This window comes from Urocitellus parryii, unplaced genomic scaffold (assembly GCF_045843805.1).
Source record: "Urocitellus parryii isolate mUroPar1 unplaced genomic scaffold, mUroPar1.hap1 Scaffold_135, whole genome shotgun sequence".
Classification (NCBI taxonomy): Eukaryota; Metazoa; Chordata; class Mammalia; order Rodentia; family Sciuridae; genus Urocitellus; species Urocitellus parryii.
Window position 1 is genome coordinate 474,771 of NW_027551974.1, and position 11,631 is coordinate 486,401.

At 36.9% G+C, this 11,631-nt stretch overlaps 2 pseudogenes; one reads left to right on the forward strand and one right to left on the reverse strand.

The window, feature by feature from the left end:
- The window catches only part of LOC144251632 (tRNA (32-2'-O)-methyltransferase regulator THADA-like), a 60,917-nt pseudogene extending 50,270 nt beyond the window's left edge, over positions 1-10,647 (reverse strand).
- LOC144251628 (ATP synthase F(0) complex subunit C2, mitochondrial pseudogene) lies at positions 7,505-7,730 on the forward strand (annotated as a pseudogene).
- Positions 10,648-11,631: the final 984 nt, after the last annotated feature.

An 11,631-nucleotide genomic window follows, 5' to 3' on the forward strand; every position in this document is an offset into this window, starting at 1 on the left:
CACCATGTTAATGGATGGTATGCTCTACGTGGGCAATTTGTAGCATCTCTCTCTGTGTTAGTATCTCTCCTTACTCCTTCTAGCCATCTCTTGGCACTGCTCTTTTAGAATCTTTCCTATGCTTCTGAGTACCTACTCTTCTTGTTTTTTTCTTTCCTTTTTTAGTGGCATTTTCCTTAGCAGCACTTACTTTCTTAGTGGTCTCTGATGATTTTTCCAGAGATTATGCTTTTTGGCTAATAATCTTACCACTCTTCCCAACAATGACATGTGTATGGCAAAGACAAGTAATTATTATTCCTTGGGTGCTTTAAGAAGTATAGTCCTTATTTCCAAGTTTGCCCTTTTTGCCTTAAAGCTAAATTTTCAGTGTTTGTGGTTTACATCTAAGAGTTGTGCCTTTAGATGTCTCAAAAGAATAATTTGTTGATTCTTGAAGGTATTAGCTTTGTTAGTTATGACCCTCTAGAGGTTTATCCTTGATAGTCTCCCAACTGCACATGTTCTATAAATTCCCATCTTCAGAGGTAGAGTTTTGAGCTCCTTTGTGTTGCTTTGAGAGGCACACTCTTTTAAAATAGGTGAAGTAATGTAAGCACATTCTTGTTTTCCTAAGTATTTCCCAAGTGACCCAAATCAGGTAACACTTTAACAAATGCTTCAGCTTCCACTTAGGTCATTTTCTGGGTGAATCTGTCCAGTTTGCCTTTGCTTTATTCAAAGGAAGCCAAGTGTCTTTCCTATGTATATTAGTCTCAAAGAATGGATAGCTGGATATTTATAAAATGAATTTAGGCTTATGATTACACATTATAGTGTTATTTCTAAGGTGTATGAATATGTATGCATGAACCATGTCTCCACAAAAGGAATAATCCTGGTTATCATGAAAAAGTTGTTCACTCAAGAAACCTCTGAAGTGGTAGGAGGGAAAGAGAGAAATTTCTAACCTGATCCCGAGGGATGCCTTCAACTTCAGTGGTCAGTGAGTTACTTTATCATTGGGAAAAGAAATGTACAGCAGCTGAGCATTATGAGGAAATGAGCAAGGTGCCCACCAACAAGGGAGTCTTGGTTCATAAATTTGTGGACTAGGTATGTTTACCCTTCTAGAGAGAAGCATCTCTGAGGTTGAGGGAGGTTGGTTTTCATCAGGAGGATACCTTTTCCTCATAGTCAAGTAAGCTTTTAATGTAATACAATAGACTTGAAGGCCCAGCAGAGCTACTAAACTGACTTCTTGGGTTGGGGATGTAGCTCAGTAGTAGAGTACTTACTTAACATACACAAGATCCTAGGTTCAATTCTCAGTACCAAAAAACCCCACAAGAATAAAAACCCTGACTTCTCTGAGCTCAACTCTATTAGCCTAAGCAAAGTTTACATACTCAGCAGTACTCACATTTGGGGCTGGATGATGCTTTGCTGTGGGTGTTGTTCTGTGTATTGTAGGATTGAGAACCATTGCACTAAGCACTCTAGCCTGTATGCACCCACACATCACAGCCACTTTGGGAAGGTGGCATTTAGTACAGTTTCTGTCCTTATGAAGCACTCATTCACTCTGCAAGTATCTGTTGACATTTGCTTGCATGCCTTCTAAGCAGAATGAAGAACAAGTATTGAGGCCCAGGAGCATTAAAAGGCCTGGGGATTAGAGAAAGGCCTATGGGATTAGGGTTGAATAAAAGGAAGAATGCAGAAAGGGGTGAGACTGGAGACATGGGCTGGATCAGGTCTTTTTGGTGCTTATAAACTATTGTAAGAAAGATGATTTTAAGTGTGATGATAAATGACAAAAGGATTTTATGCAGGGAATTAAGTTAACCTCACCTGTTTTAAAAAGGCCCTTCTGTTCTATATAGAAAATAGGTTTGAAGGGAGAAAGAACAAGCAGGGGGGTCAGATTCAAGGCAAATGCAACTGTCTGAGGAAAAAGTGAGCATTGGAAAAGAACAGCAGTGTGGAGGTTGAGAGGAGAGAAGTACAGATACTTGTAAATGAGAAACCATGCTAGAGAAAAGGGAGAGATCAAAACGTGATCCCCAGATTTCCTCTTGAGAGGCTGGGTGAATGGTAGTGCTATTTACTGAGGACCAGAAGATCAGTGGAGGGCCAGGTTTGTGGCTGGGCCAGGGGTAGAGTTAGATTACATTTGCCTCCTGACCTGGAGGTGCAAGGAAGATAATCTTATGAATTTATGATTTATTTAAGGAAACAGCATACATCCTACATGGAAAGGAGGGTCTACAGCCAGTGACCAAGGTAAATATTATATACAGTTAAAATCTGCACTTAATCATATTCAGGACAGCCAGAAACACTAAAGAGATAGTATAGTCCTAATCTCCATCTCCGGTTAACTCCAGGGCACATACTTACTGAGAGAGAAGGGGATATTTAAACTGCTAATCCTTTTCTCCCTTTTATTTCTTAATTTAGTGCAGACTGAACTAATTAAATATGTTCTATGCAACCCCAATAAATGCGAAATGAGATTAATTTCACTTAAGAAGTAAAAAAATACCAGCAAGCAAAATTTACTGTCCAACAAGTTGAACACAAAACCTCAGGGGTTTCAGTTAGTGAAAGTTCTGAGGAAGGTGAGTGAAGACGGAAAGTTCACTACCTAAAGGTCATGGAATTTTATTAGGAAAAAGTCACAGACAAGAGAGGACCTAAAATTACATTCACATTATTAGTAATTTCCTTTTGTGACCACTGAATCTCCAATCTCCAACTACTTCTCCAGCTCTTCAAACAATTTAAGTGGAAAATGTAGGAGGTTTGATTGTTTCAATAGGATTGAGATATGAAGGTAGGGCAGAGAGGGGTTGGAATCCACAACACAGTACCAGAGGACAACTGGGAAAGCAAAAGTTTATATATAATACTTCCTAATATTGGAAGAATTGGAGGCCAAGAAGCAAACCACCAGGATTTCAGTGAAGTTACCATCTAAGTAAAACAGGAAATTAAGATTCCCTACGTTTCTATGGACAACAGTATGATGATTCCTAAAAACATTTTAAACAGGATTACCACATGATTTAGCAGTACAGTTTTGGGGAATATATCCAAAAGAACTGAAAACGGGGTCTTGAGAGATAGCTGTACACCAATGTTCATAGCAGCAATGTTCACGAGAGTCAAAATGTAGAAGCAACCCAAATGTCCCATGACAGATGAACAAAACGTGGCACATACATTCAAAGGAATATTATTCATCCTGAAAAAGGAAGAAAATCCTAACACATGGTACAATACAGATGAACTCTGAGAATATTATGTAATATTAAGTAAGACAGTCACAAAAGGACACTCTATGACTTCATTTACACAAGATATTCAAGAGTAGTCCAGCTCCAAGGCATGGAAGGTAGAATGGTGAGTGTCTGTGGCTGAGGGCAGGGAGAAATAGGGAATTGTTTTTTTTTTTTTTAATTTTTTCCCTAGCTGTAGATGGACACCAGTTTTGGCATCAATAGAAGTCTGAAGAATCTTTTCCATGTACTTTAAGCTTTCAGGGCTGTAATTCAATAATTTTGGCAAATAATAATCAATCACATAAGATTTTTGATCCAGGCTTCCTTCACATAATATAGAAAGGAGAGGAGAAACCCAAGTCTCATGCCATTGGCCAATTCAAGTGCTGTCAACAGTATGGGATTTCAAATGACTTCTATGATTTTTAAACATTGTTTCCAAGAGGTCACATGCATAAGGTACCAATGATTGGTCCCCAATGACCTCTAAGATTTGAGATGGAATAGTTTTGTCTATTGCCAAAATATGTTAATTCCTATGCACTCTACCAAACACCCCAGGCATATGTACTTTCCTTTAATATGCCATTCCAATAGCAGAACACTCTTAGTGAATTCCAAAAAGAAAGGATCAGTGACTGAGTCTGCCCCTTCCAAAGTTAGTTGGTGTATTTGGAGAAGATTTCTGAATATGATTTTGGTTTGGTGTCTTAGAGCACCCAACGGATGTTCCCAGTGTGTATAGACATATTCCAAAAGTCTCCCAACTATGCTTGAATTCCCATTCAGATGGTCCTTCAGGCTTGGGGAACTTGATTCAAGGATATGTATGGCTGAATTTGTCCAAGATGCAAAGTTTCTAGATAGAAACATTTCCAGTGTTGATTCCTTTATCCTGAAGAAAAATGAAACATAAACCATATTATTGTAAAATGGCACATAAAAGTCATTTCATTTTATAAGCATTTAACCATTTAAAATTTTAAATATAAAGAATAAACAGAAAAAATAGTTATTATTAAATTTACAATTTAAAAAAGTTACAAAGCCAAAACAGATCTCAAATTTGTGTATGAATCTTTTCAACTTATAAAAAATAATCCAAAATGAATTATTGGAAACTACTGGAGGTGAATGAATCACTGGCTATCTTCATAGCGATGACAGTTTCAAAAGTCTTTTAAAATATAAGGGCCTCAGGCTGGGAAAGTTAAGGTAAATGGGGTTTAGGGCAATAAAAATATTCTAAAGTTGGCTGCACTGATGGTTGCACAAATCTAAATATACTAAAAGTCACACACTTTAAATGTGTGACTTATATAATATGTAGATTATAGCTATGTAAGCAGTTATTTTAAAACATGATCATTTTCTTCTGCTATCCACATGCTCATTATTATCAAGCCATATCTATAGTTTTGACATTTTAAGCACATGAGCACTTTCAGCCATTATGGCAAAAACACACATGAAAGAAAAACACAGAGTGTATCACTGTGAAGTCAGAAGACCTTATACAGTTGTTGGCTTGGGTTTCTTATTAGCAACATACTTAAGAAAGCATTTACTCTTCTAAGCTTTACTTTAACCAATCAACAAATTAGATTTCTTATTCTTTCTATCAAACATATGAAAGTCACATTAGATTATCCATGCTGAAATTCTTCATCAATTCTCTAGCACTGTACATATAAAAATTTTTAGTTTTTTGTTTTTTATAGGCATTTTAGTGCTGGAAATTAAACCCACACATGATAAGTGCTCTACCACTGAGCAACAGTCTCACAGTCCCAATTTTTTATAGTTTTTAGAAAATGAGAGCATAGCCAGGCATGGTGGCACACATGTATAATTCCACCAACTTGGGGGTCTAATGCAGGAGGATCACAAGTTCAAGACCAGCCTCAGCAACTTAGCAAGACACTGTCTCAAAATAAAAATAAAAAGGACTGGGTATGTAGGTCAGTGGTGGAGTGACTGGGCTAAATATCCAGTACTATCATCACTCCCCCCCACCAAAAATGGTAACAGAGAAACTGAATGTTAAAATTAATTTTAGAAATTAATTACAGGTTAACTGGTACCAATACTCCCTATAAATCTTTCCCTTCACTTTCACGTCCATTTCATTCCCTACATATATTCTACTTTTAATTTAGAATTTATCCTGAGCACTTTTCATGTAATTACTAAGTATACTGGTACAGTTGCAACTTTTAAATGTCTTATAAGCAAAAAAAAAATATGAAACAGCAGCATGAAAACTCACTGTTAACTCAAGGTGAACAAAACATGCACAGTGTCCAAAAGCAGGGCCTCTCCACTCAGTCCCATGCTCCCATCCTGCCAGTCCAACATGGCAAGTGTCCCCTGACACAGGAATAAGAGAGCTGACACAGAAATATCAGCACAACAGAGGCTCCTGCAGCTGTTCATTAACCACTCAGGGATGCTGGTACAGTCTACTGAACGGAGAAGCAAACTGCTAATCTGGAAGAAAAAAAAAAACTAATATATATAAAGGTTTAAAACTTTCCAAGAGACACTTCAAAATACAAATCAAAAAATGCTTTCTCCTGAAATATCCCTGGAAAAGTAACTAAACCTAAAATATCCATAGACATTAAATTATATTAGTATTAAAAGGAAAAATATTAAAACTAGGCATATGAATCATTTTACTGATTTGAATGTACTGGTATAGCACACTACATCACCACCACCTGCAGGTGATGAGTTTAACACTTTGAGAGGTGATGTGAGAAAAAAAAATTCAATTTTATCTAATGATAATTCCTATGTGATCTCATAGAATATGTATATGTGTATATGTGTGTATATTGTTTTTTGCACACATAATAAATATAGCAAAAAGTTAAGTAAAACAACAAAATGAGTTTCTAGATACAGCAAGAAAAAGAACTGCAAGCAGTAAATGTAAGTACTGTGGTCTAAATTATTATGCTTTCCATATAGGTGCAGGGGATGTAGCCCAGTGGTAGATCCTATGATTAGAAGTCAAAAGACCCTAGGTTAGTCTCCAGCATAACACAATAAAAATATGTGTGTGTGTGTGTGTGTGCGTGCATGTGCACAAATATATTTATGCACACACACACACACACACACTCTTTTCCAAATGGATCAAACTCACTTAACAACTTATTGTAGTATGATTCCTACCTAAAGTTCATGACTTAGAGTTATTTCTAGTAAAAAGAATATTTATTTATCATAAGGTTGTACTGTGTATGTATCTAAACATTAATTTTCTGCATAATTTTGGTATTATGAGTATTTTTTATGATACTGAGGAGATATAGAACTGAACAAACAGCACCAAAGAAATTAAAAGGTTATATTCCAAAAATGTTGATGATTGTAAAATAGACTTATAAGAATTGTTACTTTTTTAGTACAGATGAATTTTTCAAGTTATCTTATTATAAAACAAAAAAGTCATCAGAAAGATGGTCTATGCAAAAGAATTTTTTATTTCACTCTATTTTTTATTTTGGTACAGGTGATTTAACTCAGGGGCGCTTTTACATTGAGGTACATGCCCAGTTCTCTTTATGTTTTTGTTTTCTTTATTTTTTAAAAATAATTTTAACTTCTAATTATATGGTGATTATTCAACCCAGGGTAAGAAGTATGAGAGACACTACAAATTATCTACTAAACATTCATTCTGTCCTTTATTGTTGATAGCAAATCTAACATGTCCAGACAAAGGCAGGATACTCACTTCCCCAATTTTTTTTACAACTAAATGCAGCCAGATGAGAGCGCTCAGATACAAGCAAAAGTTCTTCATCTATCTTTGTTTTTCCTAATTAAAGGTACAGATGTAGTGGGCTCTCTTTCTATCTACCACAATCCTAAAGTCATTGTGGTAGATAGACACAATGACTTTATTTTGTTTATTTATTTTTATATAGTGCTGAGAATCAAACCCAGTGCCTCACACATGCTAGGCAAGTGCTCTGCCACTGAGCCACAACCCCAGCCCTTTATGTTTATTTTGAGAAAGGGTCTCGATAATTTGCTGAGGATCTCATAAGTTGCAAAGGCTGGCATCAAATTTGCAATCCTCTTATCTCAGCTTCCCAAGTCCCTGGTATAACAGGCATGTGCCACAACACATGGCATTTTTTATTTCACCTTAAAAATATGTTTAGGAAGGTCTTCTCTGTACTGGCAGTAACTCTCTTGCCATGTCTCCTGACCCCATGAAAATGTATGCCTGTTCCAAAATCCTCTCCACCTACTCCTTGGTCAGGAGCATCTCTTAGCTGCTGAGCCAACCACTATCTGCAGTGATGCTGAACAGACCAGAGACGATGACATCTGAGAAACCCTTCTCTAAAGCTTTTCTCCTACCCCATTCTGGGCTTTGCCCTTTCAGGGGCCATAGGGCTCTTTTGCCAGATAGTGGCCTTTCTCATGCTCTTTGCTATGTGAAAGAGCAGTCTCCACCTTGCTTTCTTCCTATCTGCCCTATATGTTCCTTTTCCTATATCTCCAAAGGCACTCTGGGAAAGTGGTTGGCTCAGGGTATGACAGAAGAAAAACAAATAAATACTGTATAAATAAGAAAATATTGGGAAGCCAAAGGCAGTAGCACATGCCAATAATTTCAAAACCTGGGAAGCTGTGGCAGAAGGATCACAAATTTAAGGCCAGCTTCCACAACTTAGCAAGATCCTGACTCAAAATAAAAAAGAGCTGGGGCTATAGCTCAGCACAAAGGCACCCTTAGGGTCAATCATTAATACCATAAAAAAAGAAACTAAGTTTTGTTTTGGGGCTAGGAATATAGATCATTAGCAGAGCATTTGCTTAGCATACACAGGCCCTGAGTTCAATTACCAGCACTGCAAAAAAAAATTCTAATTCTCAGTAAAGTCAAATTCTTCTCTTTTTTTTAATTTTGGCAGTGTTGGGAATTGAAAAGGTAAGAGAGTCTAGTGCATTCGAAGCAAGTGCTCCACCACTGAGCCACTGTCCCACTCTCTCAATAGAATACAATTAATTCTAAAAAGGAAAGGATGCACTTACCAATTCAGGAGTCTTTTCAGATGGATGAAACATTGTCTTAATAAAAAGAATAACAGCTAATCCTGATGTACTCTGAATAGTCTGTAATAGGTCATCTATTTGGCAAAAGAAAAGGCAACATGTATTAAATGACAGAATTTCCAGTGCCATGAAAAAAGGAAACACTGTAATGTCAATCCTGGGTAAAGCTTCTAGCTTGACCACTTCTTAGATGAGTAAGTCTTAGACAAGTTGTTGAACATCCCAGGAACTCAGCCTTCTCTTCTGTAAAATTGGAAAATATAACCTCTGACACATTTTCATAAGGTTTAAAAAGATAAATGAAGAGGCTTTATATACTCAATAAATGTTGATTCCTTTCTCTCTAGAACATCCACTCTTTCTCTCCACCTACAGGCTCCCAGCATGCCTCATAGCGGTACGACCTGTCCCCTCCCATCCACCAATGCCTCTGAATCCCAACCCACATGCATACACTTTTTCTCAAAGAAATTTCAGGGCTTGTGCAAAAATATCTATATCCACGCTTATCACAAACTTTACTATGACTGGTATTGTACCCTAAGCAACCAAACAATTTTAACTGGATATCTTCTTGCTATTTTATCTTTATTAACTTCTAACAATATGGTGATTATTCAACCCAGGGTAAGAAGTATGAGAGACACTACAAATTATCTACTAAACATTCATTCTGTCCTTTATTGTTGATAGCAAATCTAACATGTCCAGCCAAAGGCAGGATACTCACTTACCCAATTTTTTTTGTTTACAACTAAATGCAGCCAGATGAGAGGGCTCAGACTAATAGGATACAAGCAGAAGTTCTTCAGCTATCTTTGTTTTTCCTAATTAAAAGTACAGATGTAGGGGCTCTCTTTCTTCCTGCCTTGAACACAGACATGATGTCTGGAGCTACAGCAGTCACAGCAAACATGAGGCAACAAACAACATGGGTGAAAGCCAACATGCCAGAGAAGGAAGATAGAAAACATTTGCGTCCTACTGTGCCTAGCACAGTTCTGGATCACTTGCTACTGAACTTCTTGTTGTAAGGGAAGAAAGAGGAGGCACATTTGCTTAAGTTTCTTAAGTTCAGTTTCTATTACTTGCTGCTAAACACTGTATATCAACATGAAGCTTTAAAATCCTGGAAAATAGCTTCTTTCCTTAATAGCCTATTACACCCTGGTTTTTGGTTTCTGTAATGTTAGCAATTGTTGATGCTTAATAATGCCTACATCAAATCACTGGGAGTTTCAAACTGATGATATTCAATCACTTCATTTCTTTTTTTTAATTTATAAGATGAATCTTTTTTAAAAAAATGGGAATTCAACCCAGGAGCATTCTGCCTCTGTGCTACATCCCTAGCCTTTTGTTATTTCTTGAAATAGGGTCTTGATAAGTTGCCTAGTCTGGCCTTGAACTTGCAATCCTGCTGACTCAGCCTCTTGAGCAGCTGGAATTACAGACCTGCACCACCAGTCCCAGCTGTTAAAGGACTTTTATAAAGAGAAATTTACAGGGCTGGGGATGTAGCTCAGTGGTAGAACAGTAACCAAGCATGCATGAGGACCTAGGTTCAATCCCCAGCACCATAAACAAATAAATAGAAATTTCCTCTCATCTATTTGGTATCCTAGTAGCATAGTTCCTATGGACAGAAGTAACATGTAAGATACATGAAGGAGTACTGATGAGGCCCACAATCAACAACAACTGTCACCATCTGAAAATAGCTCTTGCTGCTAAAGAGAAATGTAAGTGTTGTTCTCATCTTTATAAATTTCCCTCAAAATTTGGAAATTTCTTCTATAAAGAATTTTCTTTTGCTATTTAAAGTCTGTAGTTTTTCAACACTAAGATTGTTAGGTTTTCGTCTTTGTATACAATACACACACACTTATAAAAGTCCTTCAACATTAACCCTTGCTGAATTGGTACATTTGATAGAAAATTGGTACATTTGATAGAAAAAGTCATTAAAAACATGTAATCCAGGACTTTTCTCCCACTTTGAGAAGGTGGAAAAGAAGTTCCACATCTCAGTAAAATGTATTGCAGACCATTTTTAGGAAGAATGGTCTGACACTCAATTAGAACCATAATTTGTTTGCTGTTACACTTACCATCACTTAAGAACTTGGTGAAAATATTCAGCAAGTCACACATACTTTGCCATATGGGAGAACTGGAAGCCTTCCAGAGATTCCCCTGGAAAGTCTGTGCTTTCTGTATTAACATCATTGAAGCTCTAATGCCTAACAACAAGTCATTCATCAACTGTGTTTGAACAATATGATTTCCAGCAAATTTTCTACAAAGAAGAAAAGACATTATTAAAAAAGGAAATTCAAATAAGCGTTACCATTTTTATACCTATCCAAAATAAACACTCCTCAAAGGGCCAAAATTAATTTTATATTATGCTAGATAAGCCTCTGTCTTCCAAACATTCCAATTTTGTAAACTTTCAACACTCTTACCTCAACAGGCACCTCTTTCTTAGCCAATGACTAATCTCACTTCCTATTTTAGGGAAAAGGTAAGAAATCAAGAAAAAAATTCAAGAATGAATAACACAACTTAAATACTCCTTCAACCTTGATACCCTTTTTTGAACTGGCTTCCAACATGCTAGGCTCTCTTAGATTTCCTACATTGCTTCTTAAACACTAGAACCAGTCTATCTTTTTCTCCCTAATTGTTTTTGGGGGTTCATCTGGTTTGTTTTGCTTTGATGGTGCTGGGGATTAAACCCAGGATTTCATGTCTGCTAAATAGGCACTCTACCACTTAGCAATGTTCTCAGCCTCTCCCTATCTTTTTATGCCAAAATTTGGGTATCTACTAACAATACCCAAACTTTCATTGATTTAGATCTCTTTAATTCCAGATTCATTCACTAACTTCCTATTCAATATCTTCACTTGACTATCTCAAAATATGTGAACTTATCTTTAACTCCTGCTCCGTCTGCTGGAATCTCTATCTACAAACACACTGCAATCATTTTCCCTTCCTCCCTTCATTCCATATATCAGAAAATCCTGTTGGTTCTACCTTCAAAAAATATCTAGAATCTGATGGCCTCCACTGTTACCATCTTGGCCTAAACCTGATCCTTCTCCCCCCTAAGATTCCTGCAATAGCTTCCAATCAATCTCTCAGTTTCTGTTCTTGCCATTCCCAGGCTTTTATTCCTGGTAGTATTGAGGATTGACCCAGGGCCTTGCACATGCTAGGCAACAGCACCACCTCTGAGCTATACCCTATCCCCCAGTCTATTTTCAACACAGAA